Below are 25,992 nucleotides of genomic sequence, written 5' to 3'. Positions count from 1 at the left end.
CTCTCCATGCTACTCTATCCTGTGCAACCTTCTTCATCTCCCAGTACCTACTGCAACCTACATCCTTCTGAATCTGTTTAGTGTATTGATCTCTTGGTCTCCCTCTACGATTTTTACCCTCCACGCTGCCCTCAAATACTAAATTGGTGATCCCTTGACGCCTCAGAACATGTCCTACCAACCGATCGCTTCTTCTAGTCAAGTTGTGCCACAAATTTCTCTTCTCCCCAATTCTATTCAATACCTCCTCATTAGTTATGTGATCTACCCATCTAATCTTCAGCATTCTTCTGCAGCACCACATTTTGAAAGCTTCTATTCTCTTCTCGTTTAAACTATTTATCGTCCACGTTTCACTTCCATACATGGCTACGCTCCATACAAATACTTTCAGAATCGACTTCCTGACACTGAACTCTATACTCGATGTTAACAAATTTCTCTTCTGCAGAAACGCTTTCCTTGCCATTGCCAGTCTACATTTTATATACTCTCTACTTCAACAATCATCAGTTATTTTGCTCCCCAAATAGCAAAACTCATCTACTACTTCAAGTGTCTGATTTCCTAATCTAATTCCCTCAGCATCACCCGATTTAATTCGACTACATTCCATTATCCTCGTTTTGCTTTTGTTGATGTTCATCTTATATACTCCTTTCAACACAATGTCCATTCTGTTCAGCTGCTCTTCCAGGTCCTTTGCTGTCTTTGACAGAATTACAATGTCATTGGCGAACCTCAGAGTTTTTATTTCTTCTCCATGGATTTTAATTCCTTCTCCGAATTTTTATTTTGTTTCCTCTACTGCTTGCTCAATATACAGATTGAATAACATCGAGGATAGGCTACAACCCTGTCTCACTCCCTTCCCAACCACTGCTTCCCTTTCATGCCCCTCGACTCTTATAACTGCCATCTGGTTTCTGTAGAAATTGTAAATAGCCTTTCGCTCCTTGCGTTTTACCCCTTCCATCTTCAGAATTTGAAAGAGAGTATTCCAGTCAATATTGTCAAAAGCTTTCTCTAAGTCTACAAATGATAGAAACGTAGGTTTGCCTCCCCTTAATCTATTTTCTAAGATAAGTCGTAAGGTCAGTATTGCCTCACGCGTTCCAACATTTCTACAGAATCCAAACTGATTTTCCCCGAGGTCAGCTTCTACCAGTTTTTCCATTCGTCTGTAAAAAGTTCGTGTTAGTATTTTGCAGCCATGGCTTATTAAACTGATAGTTGGGTAATTTTCATATCTGTCAACACTTGCTTTCTCTGGGATTAGAATTATTACATTCTTCTTGAAGTCTGAGGCTATTTCACCTGTCTCATACATCTTGCTCACCAGATGGTAGAGTTTCGTCAGGCCTGCCTCTCCCAACACTATCAGTAGTTGTAATAGAATGTTGTCTACTCTTGGGGCCTTGTTTCGACTGAGTGACTCTGTGAAATTCTACACTTAGTATCATACCTCCCATTTCATCTTCATCTATGTCCTCCCATTTCTATAATATTGTCCTCAAACACATCGCTCTTGTATCGACCCACTATATACTCTTTCCACCTTTCTGCTTTCCCTTCTGTGCTTAGAACTGGGTTTCCATCAAAGCTCTTGATATTCATGCAAGTGGTTCTCTTTTCTTCAAATGTCTCTTTAATTTTCCTGTAAGCTGTATCTATCTTAACCCTAATGATATATGCCTCTACATCCTTACATTTGTCCTCCAGCCATCTCTGCTTAGCCATTTTCACTTCCTGTTGATCTCATTTTTGAGACGTTTGTATTCCTTTTTGCCTGCTTCATTTACTGCATTTTTGTATTTTCTCCTTTCATCAATTAAATTCAGTATCTCTTCTGTTACCCAAGGATTTCTACTAGCCCTCGTCTTTTTACCTACTTGATCCTCTGCTGCCTTCACTACTCCATCCCTCAAAGCTACCCATTCTTCTTCTACTGTATTTCTTTCCCCCATTCCTGTCAATTGTTCCCTTATGCTCTCCCTGAAACTCTGTACAACCTCTGGTTTAGTCAGTTTATCCAGGTCCCATCTTCTTAAACTCCCACCTTTTCGTAGTTTCTTCAGCTTTAATCTACAGTTCATAACCAATAGATTGTGATCAGAGTCCACATATGCCCCTGGAAATGTCTTACAATTTAAAACCTGGTTCCTAAATCTCTATCTAAGCATTATATAATCTATCTAAGACCTTCCAGTATCTCCAGTCTTCTTCCATGTGTACAACCTTGAACCAAGTGTTAGCTATGATTAAGTTATGCTCTGCACAAAATCCTACCAGCTGGCTGCCTCGAACATTCCTTACCCCCATTCCATATTGACCTACTATGTTTCCTTCTCTTCCTTTTCCTACTATCGAATTCCAGTCACCCAAGACTATTAAATTTTCGTCTCCCTTCACTATCTGAATAATTTCTTTTATCTCATCATACATTTCATCAATCTCTTCGTCATCTGCAGAGCTAGTTGGCTTATAAACTTGTACTACTGTGGTAGGCGTGGGTTTCATATCTATCTCGGCCACAATAGTGCGTTCACTATACTGTTTGTAGTAGCTTACTCGCATTCATATTTTTTATTCATTTTTAAACCTACTCCTGCATTACCCCTATTTGATTTTGTATTTATAACTGTGTATTCACCTGACCAGAAGTCTTGTTCCTCTGCCACCGAGCTTCACTAATTCCCACTATATCTAACTGTAACCTATCCATTTCCCTTTTTAAATTTTCTAACCTACCTGCCCGATTAAGGGATCTGACATTCCACGCTCCGATCCGTAGAACGCCAGTTTTCTTTCTCTTTACTGTTTCTGTTCACATATTTCGAATTAATTGATTATGTTCAAGCGAGTAATGAATGTGAAATGGGATTTTGTTATTGATATAACTAAAGTACACTGTATGGATGTTTCATAAGCCTATTTGAGCTTTGTTGATGCAAGCGTTGTGTATGAGGTAAAAATCCATTTTCTATATTTTTGCAGTAGCAATTTTTTATGTTCCTTGGCGGAAAATGTTGAACCTGTGCAGTTACAATATTATGTTGCTGAAACACTGTGCTTTTTCTGTCTCATTTATTGAAGAAGTAGAAAGCTTAGTTCGAGAAAGCACAACAACATGGATCAAAACACACAGTGTATTGTAATACAAATCTGCACACGCAGTAGCAGAAGACACGAAGAATTTTAACGCTGTTTCTGGTTCAGCTACAGTAAACACGTGCAATCAACATTTCATATTCTGTCTTTCAATGCATGTTGCCAGGAAGGCGTGCAAATCCACTATTGACTTGGTACTTTCTCAAAGAAATTTCGTTTTTCAGGCGGGATACACTGTCACTTGCCAAGTAAAGCTTTCGTCTTGGCACTTTTAACTGCCAGAAATATATCATACAAGATAGGGAAAATTGAAATGTTATCTAGCGGCAAATTTCTTTTCCCAGTAGCTCTTGGCTTCTTTGCAAAGCTTTGACAAATCCATGGTTCCTGAATATTACGATTTTTTCTTCGCCTTGGTGTAGTAGGGTTGTCAGCTGTAATGTGTAGCCAGATATCCTCAGTTATTCTGAATGAGCCTCGGAGCAACCCTTGTTCTAGTGCACTCAAAATCCTTGCAATTCTCCGGTGCCGTCTTGCAAACAAAGAATCTGCTGTCCTTTGCATTGGCAACAACAGGAATCCAGTCGCCTGGTTGAAAGGCTACTTTGAAACCTATAAGGGCAAAATCTGTATCAAATGATAGGAAGCTATGCCCTGTAATGAGGAATTTCGTGTCTACAGCAAAGAGATGTTTGCAAATGATGGGATTTTGGAAAAGTGTCCTAATATGTTGAACACCACTCACAAAATCTGCAATATTTAGGCTTACATTCAAATGAATGCATATGAAAAATAAGAATGATGATCAGAAGATTCGAGCTTCGTTCCTTTTTTTCCTTCGTTCCTTTTCTTCTGAATGCTGTCCTTCACTTTGTGCAACACAGTATAGAAACACTTTTGAGACATTCTGTAAAAATTCTGGAAATCGTTGGAATACATGTTCAGTCTTTTCATTACTTCGAAAATGCCATGTTTCTTCCCTTTGTTCAACCATAATGGACGTACACAATATTTTCTTCGCTGCTGGACATTTACTAATTGCAAACGATCCAGTGTGTCACCCTCTTCGTCTGATGAGGATGGCATATTCTGATCCATTAGCAGCACGATCGTCCTGCCTCGCCGCCGCCAGGTGTCGGCTCCAAGCTATTGTGTGCAAATTGGTCCTTACTTGTTAAACTTGTGATGAATGGCGTCACATTGTGTTCAGCGATGAATCACGGTTCTGCACTACTCCGGATGACTATTGTCGAGTATCGCGGCCACATGAGGAGCGATCCAATTCATCCAATGTTTTGAGAGGCACATCTGTGTTACCCCTGATGTCTTGGTGTGGGCAGCTACTGGATCTCTTAGGAAACTCTAACGGCACAGTGGTATGTCACAGACATAATGTGTCCCCATGTGATACCTCTTAAACGAAAGTATTGTTGTGCCATTTTTCAAAAGGACAATGCTCGTCCATACAGAGCACATGTCTGTATGAAGTATCTGTGTGAAGCTGGGGCGCTCCCACGCCAGGTAATCTCCACATTTGTCCTCGATAGAACGTGCACGGGACCAGCTCGAATGTCAAATTCATTCCAGTGTCAGTATCTGGGATACGAAGCCCCAGTTACAGTAGATGTGGGCCAATTACCTCAGAAGAGGTAAAAGTGCATGCCTCCAATGGCAGAGGAAGGTGCAAAGAAACATTCATAAGTGGACTCATACTGCCAAGCTCTTTGTAGATCTGTGTCGACTTTATAATCACTGAAATAACGTCACATACCGTCTTAAATGGTGAAGCTTCATTTCGCTTGCTCCTCCCCTTCTGAGTGTTTCACTTTTTTTTCTGTCAGGCAGCGCATTTTCATAAAAGTTCCTAGGTGAATCGTTTGCCCCTCATAGCCTTTTCAAGGGCACCAAAAATGGCATAATGGGAGAGAGGTCCAGACTGTATGGAAGCTGGACGAGAACCTCGTATTTGAATTTCTGTAGGAGTGCCGCGACTGTGTTGGCCGTATGAGGCTTTACATTGACGTGGAGTAGAATGACCCCACAGGTGAGATTGCCTGGTCGTTTTGATTTGAACGCTTGGTGAAGGGTGGTCAGGGTTTGCGAGTAACACTGGGCATTCATCGTCTTCCCGTGCTGCACAAAGTGAAACAGAAGGGGGCCATCTTGGTCAAAGAAGAACGTCAACATAACCTTCCCTGCACTCGTGTGGACGACGACGTCCAGCTGTACGTGCGGAACTGGTTCACATCGCAACCCCAGGAATTTTATGAGACAGCCATTCTCCGTGTTGTGTCACAGTGGGACAAGTGTCTCAAGAGCCAGGGTCAATACTACTAACATATAGGTACTGCTTTCTGTAATTATACTTCCGGCTCGTTTCTTATAAGTGTAGATAAGGTGTGGCTTGAATTCAAAAAAATAGCATCAGCAGCAATTGAGAGATTTACACCAAATAAATTAACAAACGACGTAGCTGATCCTACTTGGTACACAAAACGAGCCAGAAACAATGAAACAAACATGCCAAATTTAAACAGACGCAAAATCCCCAAGATTGTCGATCTTTTACAGGTGCTCGAAATTTAGAGTGGACTCCAATGCTAGATGCTTATAATAGTTTTCACAACGAAACTTTGTCTCGAAATCTGGCGGAAAATCCAAAGAGATTCTGGTCGTATGTGAAGTATGCAAGCGGCAAGACACCATCAATGCCTTTTCTGCACGATTGCAATGGAGATACTATCGAAGACAGTGCTGCCAAAGCAGAGTTACTAAACACAGCCTTCCGAAATGCCTTCACAAAAGAAGACGAAGTAAACATTCCAGAATTCGAATCAAGAACAGCTGCCAACATGAGTAATGTAGAAGTAAATTTCCTTGGAGGAGTGAAGCAACTCAAATCGCTTAATAAAAGCAAATCTTCTGGTCCACACTGTACACCAATTAGGTTTCTTTCAGAGTATGCTCATGCAATAGCTCCATACTTAACAATCGTATACAACCATTCGCTCGACGAAACATCCGTACCCAAAGAGTGGAAAGCTGCACGGGCCACACCAATATTTAAGAAAGGTAGTATGACTAATCCACTAAATTACAGGCCCATATCACTAACGTAGATATGCAGCAGGATTTTGGAACATTTAATGTGTTCGAACATTGTGAATTACTTCGAAGAAAACGGTCTATTGACACACAGTCAACATGGATTTAGAAAACATCGTTCTTGTGAGACACAACTAGCTCTTTACCTGCATGAAGTGTTGAGTGCTATTGACAAGGGATTTCAAATTGATTCCGTATTTCTGGATATCCGGAAGGCTTTTGACTCTGTACCACACAAGCGGCTTGTAGTGAAATTGCGTGCTTATGGAGTATCGTCTGAATTATGTGACTGGAATCGTTATTTCCTGTCAGAGAGGTCACAGTCCGTAGTAACTGATGGAAAGTCATCGAGTAAAACAGAAGTGATTTCTGACGTTTTCCAAGGTAGTGTTATAGGCCCTCTAGATTAGATTAGATTAGTTTTTCGTTCCATAGATCCATGCTGAGGAGATCCTCGTGGATGTGGAACATGTCATTTTTTTTAAGCTGAAATAACAATACTAATAGTATGAATATATACAATACATCATTTGTTTCTATTAAAAAATTCGTCAATGGAGTAGAAGCAGAATGAGATTTTCACTCTGCAGCGGAGTGTGCGCTGATATGAAACTTCCTGGCAGATTAAAACTGTGTTCCCGACCGAGACTCGAACTCGGGACCTTTGCCTTTCGCGGGCAAGTGCTCTACCAACTGAGCTACCGAAGCACGACTCACGGCCGGTACTCACAGCTTTACTTCTGCCAGTACCTCGTCTCCTACCTTCCAAACTTTACAGAAGCTCTCCTGCGAACCTTGCAGAACTAGCACTCCTGAAAGAAAGGATATTGCGGAGACATGGCTTAGCCACAGCCTGGGGGACGTTTCCAGAATGAGATCTCATTCTGGAAACGTCCCCCAGGCTGTGGCTAAGCCATGTCTCCGCAATATCCTTTCTTTCAGGAGTGCTAGTTCTGCAAGGTTCGCAGGAGAGCTTCTGTAAAGTTTGGAAGGTAGGAGACGAGGTACTGGCAGAAGTCAAGCTGTGAGTACCGGCCGTGAGTCGTGCTTCGGTAGCTCAGTTGGTAGAGCACTTGCCCGCGAAAGGCAAAGGTCCCGAGTTTGAGTCTCGGTCGGGCACACAGTTTTAATCTGCCAGGAAGTTTCATATCGGAGTAGAAGCAGTTGGCCACTAGTAAGTCTTTCAGGCTCCTTTTAAATTGATCTTTATTTGTAACTAAACTTTTTATGTTTGCTGGCAAATTATTGAAGATGAGTGTTCCTGAGTAGTGGACCCCTTTTTGAACTAAAGTAAGTGCTTTTAAGTCTTTGTGCAGATCATTTTTGTTCCTGGTATTGTATGTATGAACTGAGCTGTTTGTTGGAAAAAGAGATATATTATTTAGGACAAATTTCATTAAGGAGTAAATATACTGAGAGGCAGTGGTTAGTATACCCAGTTCTTTGAAGAGGTTTCTACATGACGTCCGTGAATTTACTCCACAAATAATACGTATTACACGCTTTTGGACTCTGAAAACTTTTGTTTGACTTGAAGAGTTACCCCAAAATATTATACCATATGACATTATGGAATGAAAGTAGGCAAAGTATGCAAGCTTTTTCATTTTTATGTCGCCTATGTCTGCTAACACTCGAATTGCAAATACAGATTTGTTAAGGCGTTTCTGCTGTTCCTTGTCTATATAAACGATTTAGGAGACAATCTAAGCAGCCACCTTAGGTTATTTGCAGATGATGCTGTCGTTTATCGTCTAGTAAAGTCATCATAAGATCAAAACAAATTTAGAAAAGATGTCTGCATGTTGCGAAAATTGGCAATGGACCCTAATAGCTCGTAATGAAAAGTGTAAGGTCATCTACGCAAGTAGTAAAAGGAATCCGATTAACTTCGGTTACACGATAAATCAATCAACTCTAAAGGCCGTAAATGCAACTAAATGCCTATGAATTACAATTGCGAACAACTTACGTTGGAAAGAACATATAGAGAATGCTGTAGGGAAGGCGAACCAAAGACTGCGATTTATTTGGCAGAACACTTACAAGAACCAACAGATCTACTAGATCTACTAAAGAGACTGCCTACACTACACTTCACTTGTCTGTCCTCTTTTGGAATACCACCGCGCGGTGTGTAATGCTTACAGATAGGATTCTCAAAGTACATTGAGAAAGGTACGCTTTGTAGTATCGATAAATAGGAGAGAAAGTGTTGCGGATATGATACAGGATTTGGTGTTGACTTCATTAAAACAAAAGCATTTCTCGTTGCAGAGGGATATTCTCACGAAATTTCAATCAACAACTTTCTCTTCCGAATGCTAAAATATTTTGTTGACGCCGACCTACATGGGGAGAAACGATCATCACAATAAAATAAGGGAAGATATAGGTGTTCGTTTCTTCCGTGCGCTGTTCGAGAGGGAAGTAATAGAGAATTATCGTGAAGGTGGTTCGATGAACCCTCTGCCAGGCGCTTAAGTGTGATTTGCAGAATATCCATCTAGATGCAGATGTAGAATGGATGTTGCTAAGTGAAATATGTAAAACCGAGTTCGAAGTGACTTTCAGTGATGAACAAATATTTGATTTTTATGATGAAAATAATTCCAGCTTTAGATGTGATTAGGTAATGACGAACAAAGCACACTTAACGTTATTGTGTCATTGTTCACGACGATGATAGTGAGTGGGTCTATCTCGCTGCATAATATTCGCAGTACTGATTAGACATTTCAAGTAACTTCCATAATATGAATTTGACCCCCACTACCCCAGCATAAGTAATTTCCATCATAAAACCTTTAAAATAAAAAACATCTAGTGCACATGATGAAATATCAACAAAGTTAATTAAAGAACATGATTATGAGTTGAGTATCATATTAAGCTATCTGTGTAACCAGTCGTTTATCAGTTGAATATTTCCTGAATGGTTGGAATATGCTGAAGTTAAGGCACTGTTTAAGAAGGGAGATAAAAAAATAGCGTCAAATTTCCATCCAATTTCACTTTTGCCAGCATTCTCAAAATTTTTAGAAAAGGTAATGTACAATCGGCTTTATAACCATCTTATCACAAATAACATACTATCAGAGTCGCAGTTTGGAATTCTGAAGGGTTGAGAAGGCTATCTACACTTACAGTTAAAAGTACTTAATTTATTAGACAAAAAATTGCAGGCAACAGGTATATTTTGTAATATGTCAAAGGCATTTGACTGTGTAAATCACCATATTCTTTTAAGCAAATTAGAATATTATGGTGTAACAGGGAATGCTGCAAAATGGTTCAAATCTTATATCTCTGGCAGGAAACAAAGGGTGTTATTAGGAAAGAGAAATGTATTAAGCTTTCAGGCATCATCCAATTGGGAAATAATTACATGTGGGGTCTCACAAGGTTCCATCTTAGGGCCCTTACTTTTTCTTGTGTATCTCAATGACCTTTCATCAGTAACATTATCAGATGCCAAGTTTGTTTTGTTTGCCGATGATACAAAAATTGCAATAAATAACAAATCAGGTGGTCATTAATCACTGGCTCCTAGCGAGTTCTTTGTCAATAAACTTTGAAGAAACACACTACATGCAGTTCAGAACTTGTAAGGGGTGTTCCACAAGTATATGCCTAACATATAATGACAAGCAGATAGAAGAATTGGACAGTGTTAAATTCTTGGGATTACAGCTTGATAATAAATTCAACTGGGAGGAGTACACCACAGAACTGCTGAAGCATCTAAACAAATCTCTATTTGCAATGTGAACTCTGTCAGACATAGGGGATATAAAAGTGAAAAAGCTGGCATACTATGCGTACTTTCACTCGCTAATGTCATATGGGATTATTTTTTAGGGTAATTCATCAAGCCAAGCTGAAGTTTTCTGGGTACAAAAATGTGCAATAAGAGTTACATGTGGTATGAACTCAAGAACATTCTGCAGATGCCTGTTTAGGGAACTAGGGATACTAACTACTGCTTCCCAATATCATATATTCCTTAAGGAAATATGTCATTAAAAATATATCACTTTTTCAAACCAACAGCTCAGTTCATGGAATCAATACTAGAAATAAGACTAATCTTGCCAAGTATTTAAAGTCACTTACTCTTGTACAGAAAGGTGTGCATTATTCAGGAACACACATTTTCAATAACTGAGAAATTCCGTTTAAGAGAAGCCTAAAGGATTTATTGGAAGCCAAATCCTTCTACTCCGGTGATGAATTTCTCAGTAGAACCATCTGATTTTTGTATATATAAGTAGTACAATCTAACTTCTGCACACTTTCAGTGCAGTAATGTGTTCATTGTAAATACGTATTGCAGTAGTTCTATTATATGTTTATTATCAAATAAATAAAAAAAACGTTTTTTTAAATTTTAAATTCAGTGCATTAATGCGATCTTAGTAAATGAGTGTTGTAAAATTGTCAAATGATCCTTTCATATAGCGTTCATTAAAAAAAATAATAAAAATAAATAAAAAGATGATCATTCCACTTGGGACCTGTGGAAGGTACATGAGCTTATTTGTCTTTATTTGTCTTAGTTGCAAATATTCGTCACATGTTATTGTTTTTCTGGCATGTTCTACATCCTGGAGGACCTCATAACTACAGATCAACTGGAATGAAATAAATCTAATCTAATCTAATCTAACGGTCGCGATTGAGCGTGTACGCATTAGAGGAGAGGAAAATCCTTCATGGAAGTGTGCTAAGCAATATTTCAATATTCTGGCGTTTGATGAGTGAAGTCTGACATGGGAGAATATTTTGACAGGAAGAGTTAAATTGGTGTCACGCACATATTACTTAAATAGAATTATGATGCTTTGTATACCAACTTAATTCGAAGACACAAGACCTCAACTATATGGTCTGTATTATTCAGAAGAGTTTCTTACTTATATATTGGCGAACCAACGTCTTCTCTGGCTTGTTATTACGTTTAAAGAACACGAACGTGTCACCAGAAGGTGTGTGACGTAGGAGGAGCTCGTGCTGTGAAGATAGGCAGGTAGGTTTTACAGGTCGCTGTACCACTGAACTAGGAGACTCGACCAACAAAACAGGTGGGTGGGGGTCAGAGTGATGCGGTGCATGCCTGTTGCTTTATTAGCCGCCACTGCAGTGAGACATTTTATATGAAGAGGTAGTATTTATACTTTCACACAACTTGTGGAAACTGTTGCAAAATTCATAAACAGTTGGAAGTTTGCGAGGTGAAGGTTCTGGCACACTCTTCAAATTACTGAGACTTGGGGATCAAACAAGCTGAGTAAATGTGCGTTAACAGCTCTATTGGAGACACATACTGCGCACACAGCAATAAGTGGAAGAGGGCGCTAGAGACAGAGAGACTATAGGAAAGGAAAAGGAAGAATATAAGTATAAGATCTCATCAATGACAACGTCATTCGAGGCGGACCACAAGATCGAATTGCACAAGAATGGAGAACAAAATCGGCCTTGCAACCATCCAAGCATTCGCCTTCATCGCTTTGTGTAAACAACGGGAAATCTATATCTGAATGACTGGATGGGAATTTGAATACCATTCCTTGCGTGTCTAATGTGCTGTCCACTGCGCCTTCTCGCCTGGTAACTGAAGATAAGCGTGCATTGAAATTGCGAGACCGTGGCGCGGCGAGAAACGAATGACAAACTGCCTGATGTTTGCTACATACTTCGATATGCAAATTAGCATTTCAGCGTATGCAAAAGAGGTGGGAGTAACGCGATCTACGAGGTATGATCAAAAGAATCTTTATTTATTTATCAACGTCAACTTCGTCCCCTTCAAAGTAATTCCCCTCAGATATACACTGAAGCGCCAAAGAAAGTGGTACAGGCATGCTATTCAAATACAGAGATATGTAAACAGGCTGCGGTCGGCAACGCCTATACAAGACAAGTGTCTGGTGCAGTTTTTAGATCGGTTACTTCTGCTGCAATGGCAGGTTATCAAGATTTAAGTGAGTTTGAAAGTGGCATTATAGTCGGCGCACAAGCGATGGGACACAGCATCTCCGAGGTAGCGATGAAGTGGGGATTTTCCCGTACTACCGTGTGTATCAGGAATCAGGTAAAACATCGCTGCGGCCGGGAAAAGATCCTGCAAGAACAGTACCGAAGACGACTGAAGAGAATTGTTCAGCGACAGAAGTGCATCCCTTCCGCAAATTGCTACAGATTTCAATGCTGGGTTATCAGCAAGTATCAGCGTGCGAACCATTCAATGAAACATCATCGATATGGGCTTTCGGAGTCGAAGGCCCACTTGTGTACCCTTGATGACTGCACGACACTAAGCTTTGCGCCTTGTCTGGGCCTGTCAACACCGAAATTGGACTGTTGATGACTGGAAACATGTTGCCTGGTCGGGCGAGTTTCGTTTCAAATTGTATCGAGCGGATTATCGTGTACAGATACGGAGACAACCTCATGAATCCACGGATCCTGCATGTCAGCAGGGACTGTTCAGGCTGCTGAAGGCTAATAGTAAGGGGCGTATGCAGTTGGAGTGATATGGGATCCATGATACGTCTAGATACGACTCTGACAGGTGACATGTACGTAAGCATCCTCTCTGATCACCTCCATCCATTCATGTCCATAGTGCATTCCGACTGACTCGGGCAATTCCAGCAGGACAATACGACGCCCCATACGTCCAGAATTTCTACAGAGAGGCTCCAGGAACACACTTCTGAGTTTAAACGTGTCCTCTGGCCACCAAACACCCCAGACATGAACATTATTGATGCCTTGCAACGTGCTCTTCAGAAAAGGTCTCCAGTCCCTCGTACTCTTAATGATTTGTTGACAGTTCTGCAAGATTCATGGTGTCATTTCCCTCCAGCACTACCTCAGACATTAGTCGAGTCCATGCCACGTCGTGTTGCGGCACTTCTGCGTGCTCGCGGGGGGGAGGGGGGGGGCTACACAATATTAGGCAGGTGTACCAGTTTCTTTGGCTCTTCAGCGTACAATCACATTCCACTCAGCAGGGAGTTCCGAGTCAGCTGTCCATCTGTCGCTGCAGCTAGATGCGTACAGTATCTAGTCGCATGATGCGGGCTTCCGGTCCGAAACGTTTTAATGACGTTAGACACTCCCCAGGAGTGGCACAACGCTGTCTTTTCACAAGAGTCTCGGTTCTACGTACAGCAGCACGAAATTTCTGTGTGTAAAGGGTCGGAGGGGAACGAACGATGCCAGACTGCATTTGCCACCGTCATTAAGACCAAGCACCTGACGTGATGGTACGAGGTGTCACAGGATACACAGCACAATCAGCTCTGATTCGTATAAGCGGCAACTGGGACAGCGGGCGTTACGTTAGTGGCGTGTTGAGGCCGGTGGCTGTTCCCTGTCTTTGACGTCCCCATGACATTGTCTTTCAACTAGATAACGCAAGACTGCATGTTGCCTGTGCTATCCTGACCTATCTCGATACAGGGAGTGTTTGACCTTGCTCCAGCTAGCAAGTATTCCACGTCTCTCCGCGATGAAAACATCTGATCATGCATTCTCGAGAGACCAGCCTTCGCCAGTCTCCAGCCGTTTAGATTAATGAACTGTAGCACAGAGTCCAAACAGCTTGGAATGACCTATCTGTATATGCCAGTCATGCCCAGCTCGACTCAGCACTCAGCCAAGTTACAACCACTGTCTGTGCCCGACATGGAAGCTCTGTGTTCTAAATTTCGCACGCTGTATATCACCATATCACCTACAAATTTAATCATGTGTTTTTCCTACTACACTTCACTCGCTTAGTAAGTAAAAATTTACGTTATTTGCTATCCTTCCTGTAGTAATTTTAGTAACCAATAGTATATTACGGTTGCAATCAGTTAGGTGCCCCAAAGGCACAGAACATCTTGAAGCGTGTTACTCACAGATACTGGGTATTAGGAGTGTCAGGTGTATGGATCACCAAGACTTATTCGAATTACGAGATTACAGAAGATGGTCACATGTTCCCTCTGTATGCGTTGCGTTGTCGGCCTTCATATGAAGGCTTGCGGTCTGCCATCGTCCATCTAGTGATAGCTGCTCGTTGTACTTCAAGCATATATGTTTATGTCTGCAGTATTCCATCTAGCTGGTGGCTTACCACTGGAAATTAAGCCATTTGTTATTCGCAGAGAAACAGATATAATCATTCTTCTTGTGTACTAGATTCCTTTTCTTGACAAGGAATGAACTTTCGAGTCGTCCATAATTATTTTCCATTGGTTGGTTGGTTGATTCAGTGGAAGGGACCAAATAGCGGTCATAGGTCCCATTTCCTGGACTACAGGAGAGGAAACGCTGTGGAATTCACCTATAAATTTTCTTTGCATAATATCTTATTCCTGCATCACAAGTATTTTCCAGTTTTCAGTGCCGGCTTGATGAAGAGGGATAAGCTTGTCTGATCAGTGATTTGTTCCGATTATGTCCTCAAGTTCCGCTCTCTGAACTTATTCTTGGCTTTTGATGTGAACATTATGTGGAAATGAGAATACTGCAGCACGTGGAGTCATGAAATTCCTCGTGCGCACTCATTTCTGGAGTGAATCAGTTGCATGTGCCTCCTTCACCTACGACATCTAGAGAAGGCGGTAATATTTGATTGGGTACCGTGGGATCTGGGAAGTCGTTTCAGCGACCTGACGAATGCAGCAGCCGAGCAAGATTGTTCAATAGCATCTGTAACAAACTCTTTCTGCTGTCCTAACAGCAGACAGACAGCACAGACCAACATTGATGAATTTTCACAGGTGTGAGATCTCAGAGTCCCCTTTCGCAAGACGTAGAGTTTCAAGAGAATTGACTGGTGCGTGTTTACCACGACGTAGTTGCTGGTCTGTATTCTATTTTTGTTATACACTGGTGTCATTAAAGCAACAAATCGCTATTTCCTCGACCTGTGGCTGGTTAACGATATAATCATACAAACTGTCAATAGATGTCCGTACGATCGTGTTCTGCGCGGAAGGCAGCACTCGTGTCAACTGACAATCACGCCAACGATGACGTCATGGCGTGTAACAAACGGGGCAGTGTTTCCCGGGTAGTCCCACATCCACAATCGCTGTGTACACAGTCACAGACGGTGTAATATGGCACAGAGAAAACGCCTACCAGGCTGTTTGCGGTGGAGAGCCATAGGAAGAATTGGCACAGGTTAGTAGCATACTGATGTGGCCCGGTGGCTTAATGTGAATCGTTCTGTTGTTTCTCGGATGTCGCGACAGTTTATACAGGGTGTTACAAAAAGGCACGGCCAAACTTTCAGGAAACATTCCTCACAGACAAATAAAGAAAAGATGTTATGTGGACATGTGTCCGGAAACGCTTAATTTCCATGTTAGAGCTCATTTTAGTTTCGTCAGTATGTACTGTACTTCCTCGATTCACCGCCAGTTGGCCAATTGAAGGAAGGCAATGTTGACTTCGGTGTTTGTGTTGACATGCGACTCATTGCTCTACAGTACTAGCATCAAGCACATCAGTACGTAGCATCAACAGGTTAGTGTTCATCACGAACGTGGTTTTGCAGTCAGTGCAATGTTTACAAATGCGGAGTTAGCAGATGCCCATTTGATGTATGGATTAGCACGGGGCAATAGCCGTGGTGCGGTACGTTTGTATCGAGACAGATTTCCAGAACGAAGGTGTCCCGACAGGAAGACGTTCGAAGCAATTGATCGGCGTCTTAGGAAGCACGGAACATTCCAGCCTATGACTCGCGACTGGGGAAGACATAGAACGACGACACCTGCAATGGACGAGGCAATTCTTCGTCCAGTTGACGATAACCCTAATGTCAGCGTCAGAGAAGTTGCTGCTGTACAAGGTAACGTTGACCACGTCACTGTATGGAGAGTGCTACGGGAGAACCAGTTGTTTCCGTACCATGTACAGCGTGTGCAGGCACTATCAGCAGCTGATTGGCCTCCACGGGTACACTTCTGCGAACGGTTCATCCAACAATGTGTCAATACTCATTTCAGTGCAAATGTTCTCTTTACGGATGAGGCTTCATTCCAACGTGATCAAATTGTAAATTTTTCACAATCAACATGTGTGGGCTGTCAAGAATCCGCGCGCAATTGTGCAATCACGTCATCAACACAGATTTTCTGTGAACGTTTGGGCAGGCATTGTTGGTGATGTCTTGATTGGGCCCCATGTTCTTCCACCTACGCTCAATGGAGCACGTTATCATGATTTCATACGGGATACTCTGCCTGTGCTGCTAGAACATGTGCCTTTACAAGTACGACACAGCATGTGGTTCATGCACGATGGAGCTCCTGCACATTTCAGTCGAAGTGTTCGTACGCTTCTCAACAACAGATTCGGTGACAGATGGATTGGTAGAGGCGGACCAATTCCATGGCCTCCACGGTCTCCTGACCTCAACCCTCTTTACTTTCATTTATGGGGGCATTTGAAAGCTCTTGTCTACGCAACCCCGGTACCAAATGTAGAGACTCTTCGTGCTCGTATTGTGGACGGCTGTGATACAATACGCCATTCTCCAGGGCTGCATCAGCGCATCAGGGATTCCATGCGACGGAGGGTGGATGCATGTATCCTCGCTAACGGAGGACATTTTGAACATTTCCTGTAACAAAGTGTTTGAAGTCACGCTGGTACGTTCTGTTGCTGTGTGTGTCCATTCCATGATTAATGTGATTTGAAGAGAAGTAATAAAATGAGCTCTAACATGGAAAGTAAGCGTTTCCGGACACATGTTCACATAACATATTTTCTTTCTTTGTGTGTGAGGAATGTTTCCTGAAAGTTTGGCCGTACCTTTTTGTAACACCCTGTAGAGACCGAAATTGTATCCCGAAGACCAGGGCAGGGTTGAACACGTGAGACATCAGAAAGAGAGGACCATTATTTGGCTGTAAGTGCACGACGGTACCGCTTTAGTATGTATATCTATGTCGTATGGCTTGAAGATACAGTGTGTTGTTACAAAATAACCGCCTTAGTACTGCATGGCAACTGGCATCTGACCTCGCAGCATCCACTGGACGTGTTGCATCGAGGCAAATGGCGTATAGAAGGCCTCTGTAGGATGGCCTTTATTGTCAGAGACGTGCTGTGTGTCTACCTCTGACGCGTCTTCACAGAGGAGAACGTCTAGAATGGAGTCGTCAACATGCCACCTGGGAGGCCAAACCGTGGGCCAATGTTCTTTTCACAAATGTGTCCCAATTTTGTCTGGAGAGTGTCTCGACGGATTCGCATCTGGAGGGAACATGGAACGTGATTTCGGGACCCAAACATTGTGGAAAGAGACCGATTCGAGGAGGATCCTTAATGGTATCGGCTGGGATTATGTTGACCAGTCGAACACCTCTCCATGAAATTGTCTGGGTGAACTGGCAAGATTTAACTGATATCAGGTAGGTGCTGTGGGCCCAGACTTCGTACTGATGGACGATAATGTTCGACATCATAGAGCACGGGTGATTGATGATTTCTTGGAAATGGGAGACACTGCACGCATGGCTTGGCCTGTTCGCTCTCCCGATTTGAATCCCATAGAGCATGTCTGGGGTGCACTAGGGGCACGGGTTGCATCACGTCAGCATCCACCAACCAGCTAGCAGCTCTGCAGGAAGAATGGGCGTAATTGCCTCAACATGAGTTTGATGCTATCATTCACAGCATGTCCCGTGGTTGTTGGGACTGTATTGCTGCCAGGGTTGGTCACACCCCATACTGAGCACATTAACCACTTGTCGGAATTTGTGAGCAAATCCGTTAAGTTTGAGAAGACGAAGAACATTTTTGTGTACCGTTACGCATCTTGCAGTTGTTTACGTTCTCTTTTCTTTGCATTGTTTCTACTAAAGTATCATCTCTTTATACTGTTTTGTGGCAAAATCAACGTAACGTTGCAAAATTGGAAGTTTGTTGCTTTAATATTGGACACCACTGTAGATTAATTTTAGTTTTGAGTGACAATACAGTAATTTCAAATAAATGGTTCAGATGGGTCTGAGCACTATGGGACTTAACATCCGAGGCCATCAGTCCCCTAGAACTACTTAAACCTAACTAACCTAAGTACATCACACACATCCATGCCCGAGGCAGGATTCGGACCTGCGACCGTGGCGGTCGCGCGGTTCCAGACTGAAGCGCCTTGAACCGCTCGGCCGCACCGGCCGGCTGTAGTAACTTAGCTCGAGTGCTAACGACATGGTTGCCACGTGCTCTTTGCCCGAACAAAACAACAACAAAATGCCCCACCTCACTCGATATTTTACAGGGAACAATGCCCCACAGTAAGAGATGTGGATCCTGAGGCTTCTGACTAGGTAGCATAATTAACTCCAGCTTAGACTCAAGGTACGCTGGTACAGCATTCTCGTCTGTGTGTTTCCGCCAGTTTATTGACGGCATTATCTTTTATTGATTAAGACAACGAAGAAAATTGTCCAGAACTTGAAATTTAGTCCCTATGTAATGAGGCGAACCAAAGGAAGATGTTACTAATGAACATATATTTTATCTTGCCCATTTTGGACGTTGGTGAACACTGCGACTATGGTGTGAGTAGAGAATGGCCTAAAGAGCAATCGATCTCGATTTATTGTTTTGAAAGATGATCTAGCTTTTAAGTCATTGCAGGTTCATCATGACGCGGTGTCCGCTCCCGGTAGCTGAGTGGCCAGCGCGAAGAAAGTCACTCCTAAGGGCCCGGGTTCGATTCCCACCTCGGTTGGAGATTTTTCTCCGCTCGGGGACTGGGTGTTGTGTTGTCCAAATCATCATCATTTCATCCCCATCGACGCTCAAGTCGCCGAAGTGGCGTCAAATCGAAAGAGTTGCACCAGGCGAACGGTCTACCCGACGGGAGGCCATAGTCACACGACATTTACATTTACATCAGAAGGTCAGGTTTACAGAAAAATTATTTTTTAAATTACGTTCAGATCGTTACAAAACCTGTACCACTGTGAAAATCGTTGCATTGAGAGTGAATCCACAAAACACGCGCAAATTTCTTTAGAAGAGGATCGTTATTTTTTTTAATTACTTACATGTAGAATCTAGAAATCACCGGCAACCAGCTCTCCGTCAAAAATATGAGGCCAGCAGCGCAACTGTAAAAGACACACATTATGACACGTTAACTGAGACATGATAGGTATTGTTGCAGAATGTATTTTCAGTAATCAAAGAGAGCAAAAGAACTGTAGCTGTTGCAACAAGTAGCTCAAAATGCAGACTGTAGTTATACATTATCTTGAATAAAGCTTCCACGCCACAGCGGAGACTTGCGGACAGATTAAAACTGTGCGACGCGCGGTTGCTGCGAAAGGAAACATAGTTTTCATCTCTGTATGTCCATCTCTCTATAGATGGTTGCGGGACTCGACTGTTCGATAGAGGATGTCAGATTAAGCACCTTTCAGCCGTTAAATTTCCAACCTTATTTTATTTGGCAACCAGTTTCAGCGTTTTACTACGCCATTTTCAGGCCCTGACCGACGTGTAGGAATTTAAGTATAGTCTTCCTGAACGTCGGCCAGGGGCCTGAACAAGGCGTAGTAAAACGCTGAAACTGGTTGCCAAATAAAATAAGGTTGGAAACTTGACGGCTGAAAGGTGTTTAATCTGATATAGTTTTAATCGGTCAGTATGCTTCAGTAAAGTATCAAATAACCGATTGTCTTACGTGTTACGCCAGACTTTTAAGAGCCGGCCGCGGTGGTCTCGTGGTTCTAGGCACGCAGTCCGGAACCGTGCGACTGCTACGGTCGCAGGTTCGAATCCTGCCTGGGGCATGGATGTGTGTGATGTCCTTAGGTTAGTTAGGTTTAAGTAGTTCTAAGTTCTAGGGGACTGATGACCACAGCAGTTGAGTCCCATAGTGCTCAGAGCCATTTGAACCAGACTTTTAAGACAGCCGCGAGCAGCCGCTTTGCGAGCACACAAGGTTCTCAGTGCGGTACAGGCAGAAACGGTACTCACTAATTTACAAGTAAAGCAGCGCGAGCGGCCTCAGCTCATGCTTGCGAACTTACGTGTGGTTTCAAGCAGGCAGACTGAAACAACAGTCTGTACTCTTATTGGAATTTGAAAGGGAAAATCCAGTCTTATCTGGGGCAGATAACATATCTGGCTGACGCACTGTTTTATCAAATGATCCTTTCACTTACCAGGAACAAAAATATAAGAAATACCCTCTAGATTTAACTAAGGTCTCGTTTCAACAGCACGTGAAAAGCAGTCACGTTGCTTATCCGCTCTTTTTCCGGAGATAACAGGTAAAAGTTTTGTTTACCCTTCCTGGAATGTTCCTAATCTCAAGGAGGGACTGGTTCAATCAATACGCAGTGCGTGGTTGCACCTGGCAGGCAAACATTCGGTATCAAAATTTACGCTGTTAGAGAAAAATATTAATGTTATTCAAAATATTTTCTCGTAGGTCGATTAGCACTGAAGTTGGCCGTTGTGGCCGTGCGGTTCTAGGCGCTCCCGTTTGGAACCGGGCGACCGCTACGGTCGCAGGTTCGAATCCTGCCTCGGGCATGGATGTGTGTGATGTCCTTAGGTTAGTTAGGTTTAAGTAGTCCTAAGTTCTAGGGGACTGATGACCTCAGATGTTAAGTCCCATAGTGTTCAGAGCCATTTGAACCATTTTTTTTATTAGCATTGAAATACAAACGTGGCAAATATTACGTCTGATTAACTTGTAAACGAAGCTACGTACAGTTTCCTGTCGCTTATAAGCTATGAGAGCATCATGGGTATTTTGTTTTGAAGTAAAAGAATGGGGAAAGAAACGGAAGGTATGGATGGGAATTCGTGACTTCCAGCTGCACAGGGCATTGTGGAAATGCAATAGCACTGTATAGCAACACGTATTCTTATTGTTTTACTCGTATTATTTTACTTTCATGTAATACGTGGTGGTAACACTGAATAAAAATTTATTTGACTCATTGAAAGACTAAAAATGGTGTGCACTTTAATTTTGAACCACTATCTGTACAGCATAATCAGCACTACGCAAGCTACTAAAACTAATCGCCAAAGGTGACTCTTATTAGCTCCATTTACATACCAAGGAAAAATCTCTGTTTACGAATATTAAGTGCCTCTGTCATAAAATAAAAGTATTATTGTTGGACGACAACATAATTAGTCGGCGTATACACTGAAACTGAGGAAGTGAGAAAGGTGCTTCTACTATGTGAAAAACAGAGTAACTATCGTTCTAGATTTTTACCATCTCTCGAATCACCAGCAAGCAGAGCAGATCATTTCTTACAATGTCGTAGTCATAAATGACGCTACGAAAGAAAAAAAAAAAAAAAGGTTTCCCGCCGTTTTGTTATCCAGCGCCGGGAGGGATGGGACACATGTTTCCCACCAGTATTTTGAAGTGGGACCTATATATCTGCCGACCGAGGTGGCCGACCGGTACTAGGCGCTACAGTCTGGAACCGCGCGACCGCTACGGTCGCAGGTTCCAATCCTGCCTCGGGCCTGGATGTGTGTGATGTCCTTAGGTTAGTTAGGTTTAAGTAGTTCTAATTTCTAGGGGACTGATGACCTTAGAAGTTAAGTCCCATAGTGCTCAGAACCATTTTTGAATCTATATATCCCAGTGGTAAAGAAATGACTGATCATACTGCATTTTCTTCTCTGATACACAGGTGTCCCTCCTAAGAGTGGTGTTTCGGCAAATTTATAATTTTGTTTTTGCGTCGTGTAACTGGAGTGAACCCAAACAACTACTGCTCCTCACGTCTTTCTTGCGACGCACAGTGTCGACGGAAAGTGTCGGTTTGGTTCCCATTACAAACAAAATGATTTTTAAACTGGAAGTCATTATGGATAAAATTCATGTCACGAGACCATTCGAAACAGCATTCCCAAATTAATCTAGTCTGATATTTTTTTTCCCCGGTACAGGGACAGTAAAACGCCACGAATGACCAGTATTCCAGCAGTGACTTAATCAATATTTATCTCCTTCGTCATTACGGAGTATTTTTATGGTAACGAACTACCGGTGTCTAACCCATCCTTTCGATATACATTGTTAACCTCCTTTAGAAAACTGTAGGGAGCACACACAAATATACAGTACATCACAGTTGAAAGAACATATTATATCTGAACATATAAAGGATGTCCAGAAATGTTGTGACAAACATCGAGGGCTTGTGGAGAGTGTCTTGAGGAACAAATCGAGGCTAGGAACCCGTGACCAAGAACATCATCCAACGACATTACAGAACGTTTAAATTATAGGCGCTGGCGCCTGCCACTAGGCTACCCCTTCGACAGCAAATGTGACTTCTTATGCTGACAGACTGTAGGTGGATTGTCTCACAATGTTGTTTGTTATTTAGCTATCGCGACTGATGCCACTATCGAAAGTGGAGAACCTCCTGGAACCATCTAAAATGTTCAGTGTTTTTAGGTACACAGGAGAAGATAGACTGCAGATGGAAACCCGCGTCGGACATCGTCATCCACTGAGGGAACAGAGCATCGCATTCATAGGAGACAAGGCCTGTCTACGCAGCAGTTATCTCCGTCTTCTCCACTGGCTATCGTTGCATTCAGTCGCAACCATTGAACAACAAACGACAGTGCGCAAGGTTCCTACTGTCCGTCAGCGTGAAAAGTCACGTTTGCTGCCGAAATGATGGCCTACTAGCAGGCTCTGGCACCTATAATTTCGACGCTCTGTAGCGTCGTTGGATGACGTTTCCAGACATATGTTCCTGCCCCCGATTTGTTCTTCAGGACACTCTCTACAGCCCGTCTAAGTTTTTCGCAACATTTCCAGAACACCCTGTATACAGGTACAGATTCCCTCCTTTCAGACCGAGCAAGGTGGCGCAGTGGTTAGCACACTGGACTCGCATTCTGGAGGACGACGGTTGAAACCTGCGTCCGGCCATCCTGATTAAGGTTTTCTGTGATTTCCCTAAATCGCTTTAGGCAAATGCCGCGATGGTTCCTTTCAAAGGGCACGGCCGACTTTATTCCCTAACCCGATGGGACCAATGACCTCGCTGTTTGGTCCCCTTTCCCAAACCAACCAACCTACCTACCTTTCACAAATACACGGCAACAAGAAACACAGTACAACAGCATTTAATAGTCAACATCACTGCCACCCCCTCGCCCCCTCCCCCCACTCCGGTCATTGACCACCATTAACTTTCTTCGATAGGTTTTCAACCTCAGGTTGCAGAGGCGTTTGCTAGACAGTCAGCGACGTTCTTCTAACGTGCAATACAATCTTATCTTGTTGGCTTCCACCTCCTCTTACACGAAAAACATCTTCAGCTATATATGATTGGTTCTTTCCGAAGACTCATGATTTTCAGCAAGTTTCTTCATGTCTTGATTATCGATGAAAATCTACATAGAATGGGACAGAACAAATCTATTCATCCACTTCACTTCTCTTAAAGATTTACTCAGTGTGACAAACTATTTAAACAGTGTTTATCGTAACAGTTCCTTGTTTTCTGCTGCTCTAGCTTATAGCTGCACTTAGATTAGCTCCCCAGACTGCATTGGTATACATTTCAATTTCTTGCGGTAAGCGAACAAGTCCTTTATTCTACCTTGCGAATGACGTAGCGTTTGTTCGACCGCACGCCAGTGCTCATCATTCGGATTGTTGCTAGAATGCCTTAAATACTTCGCTGGCTAAGCTAAATCTCTCGCATTTTGTTGGTGGTGGTGGTTAGTGTTTAACGTCCAGTCAACAACGAGATCATTAGAGACGGAGCTCATGCTCGGGTTAGGGAAGGATTGGGAAGGAAATCGGCCGTGCCCTTTCAAAGGAACCAACCCGGCATTTGCCTGAAGCGATTTAGGGAAATCACGGAAAACCTAAATCAGGATGGCTGGAGACGGGATTGAACCGTCGTCCTCCCGAATGCGGCATTTTGTTGCTTTACATTCATAATGTGAAGTGTTTTCACAGGTTTGCAGTTTTTCATTTAGAATTCTTTCAAGATTTCTTTTCTTTATGCTTTTTCGTCAATAATCAGTGTTCCACCTTCTTTCGTAACTCGAAATGACTGTACATTTCGTGCTACTGCGAGGTCCCTTACTTCAGATTCGGTGCTTAAGATATTTTTCAATTTCTTTATGTAATTTTTCTCTCCATACAACATTATATCATGCATACATGCAGTTACTATGAATTCACGCCGTAGAACGTATGAAACACACGAGTCAAATAGTGACCACAGCATTACTTGCTTGCGCACAGAACTTGTCAAGTGTTTCATTCCATCTTCTGCCAGGCTAATGCAATCCATATATCCACTTTTCAAGTCTGCAGATGCACTCGCCGTTGAGCAATTCCTCCTTATCTGGTGTGCCATTGAATTTTCCACTTAGTTTGTCATCGGTATCTGTAAACGGGTCGGTACTTCCACATGAATTTCACAACTTTCATTTTCACAACTGGGCTGCAATATTTATCGAAATAATTTTCTGTTCTTTGCTTATTACCTAAAACCAAAATTCGCGCTGTCTGTCTGGCAGTTCTTTCATTCTCATCACATTTTCGTTTGAAAATCCATTTTTTTGGTATCGTGTTTTGTTGCTAGCGCGCGGTAGAAATGTCCAGGTTCCTTTATGCATTAGGTTTTCCAGTTCTTTTGACATGGCTTCTAACAATTTGTTTCTATGATTAGCTGGCATGGCTGCCTGTTTGCTTCCTGCATCTCTTTCTCTTGATGTACTGTCCTTTCCAACTGCACACGCCTTCTTCTTTTCTTTCGTCGTGTTGTCTGTCAGACATTATGGTGGTTTGATCTGTCGCCCAAAACGTGTTCAGTAGTTTTCATTTGTTGGAAGTTTTTGTAGTTTACAGTCATTATCATCTCTTGTAAAGTAGAGATTCTCAGTAGTTTAATCCTCCCCTTCAATCTCCTTTTCTACGTCGATATTTTCGGTAGGCAGGCATGTTTCCAAATCTTCATGTTGTTCGGCGTCCTTTGCCTTTCCTATTTCCATGAAATTTACATTCTAGCTGTGGTCTTCAAACCAATCACTTTTCTAATGCCTATCTCCAATTTTTCAGGGGAGATATTTTCATCAAATACAATATCTCCGACAATCGTGAGATTTCACGTTTCTGGCTGTCACATGCCGTAACTCCGACCTAACAGGTCATGAAGGCCCAACGTTACCGACCGGCCGCCGTGTCATCCTCAGACCACAGGCGTCATTTGATGCCGATACGGTGGGGCATATGGTCAGCGCATCGCTGTCTCGGCAGTGTGTCAGTTTACGAGACCGGAGTCGCTACTTCTCAATCAAGTAGCTCCTCAATTTGCCTCACAAGGGCTGAGTGCACCCCACTAGCGCTCGGCAGAACAGATAGTCACCCACCCACAAGCTGTAGGCTTTCATGATTTCTGAAAATCCAACCGTTACGTGAGGATGTCCTTTTGCTTCAAATTTGTCTTGTCAGTCTTTCATTTTTGCCCACGCAAGACACCCGAATAATAGCAGAAGACGATGTTCGGTTCCCCCTTTTCTTTTTTTAATTTCTGCATACACTTAACATTTTTTGGATAAGTGTAACACTTCATTACAATAATCAACGAATTTCACAACACATTTCTCTCCAACAAGATGTTGCGGATCAGACACACACATCACAATTTATCCCAAACTTAGTAGTACATTATACTTATACGGATATTTCTATCAACGCCCGCCAGTAGCTGAAGGTATTAATAT

At 42.5% G+C, this 25,992-nt stretch overlaps 1 long non-coding RNA gene across 2 annotated transcripts in view; it reads right to left on the bottom strand.

Annotated features, from left to right (window-relative positions):
• Window positions 1-20,314, bottom strand: part of LOC126195252 (uncharacterized) — a 35,271-nt gene extending 14,957 nt beyond the window's left edge. Inside the window, exons 1-2 of one of the 2 annotated variants that reach the window (XR_007538563.1) lie at window positions 20,280-20,314; window positions 19,293-19,355 (exon numbers count right to left, since the gene is read on the bottom strand). This is a non-coding gene — a long non-coding RNA (uncharacterized LOC126195252). Of the gene's footprint in view, window positions 1-19,292; window positions 19,356-20,226 lie in introns of both variants that reach the window. The other variant, XR_007538564.1, reaches the window with a different exon arrangement.
• Window positions 20,315-25,992: the final 5,678 nt, after the last annotated feature.

The sequence above is a fragment of the Schistocerca nitens genome, chromosome 7 (assembly GCF_023898315.1).
Source record: "Schistocerca nitens isolate TAMUIC-IGC-003100 chromosome 7, iqSchNite1.1, whole genome shotgun sequence".
NCBI lineage: Eukaryota > Metazoa > Arthropoda > Insecta > Orthoptera > Acrididae > Schistocerca > Schistocerca nitens.
This window is presented reverse-complemented; position numbering and strand designations above follow the sequence as displayed.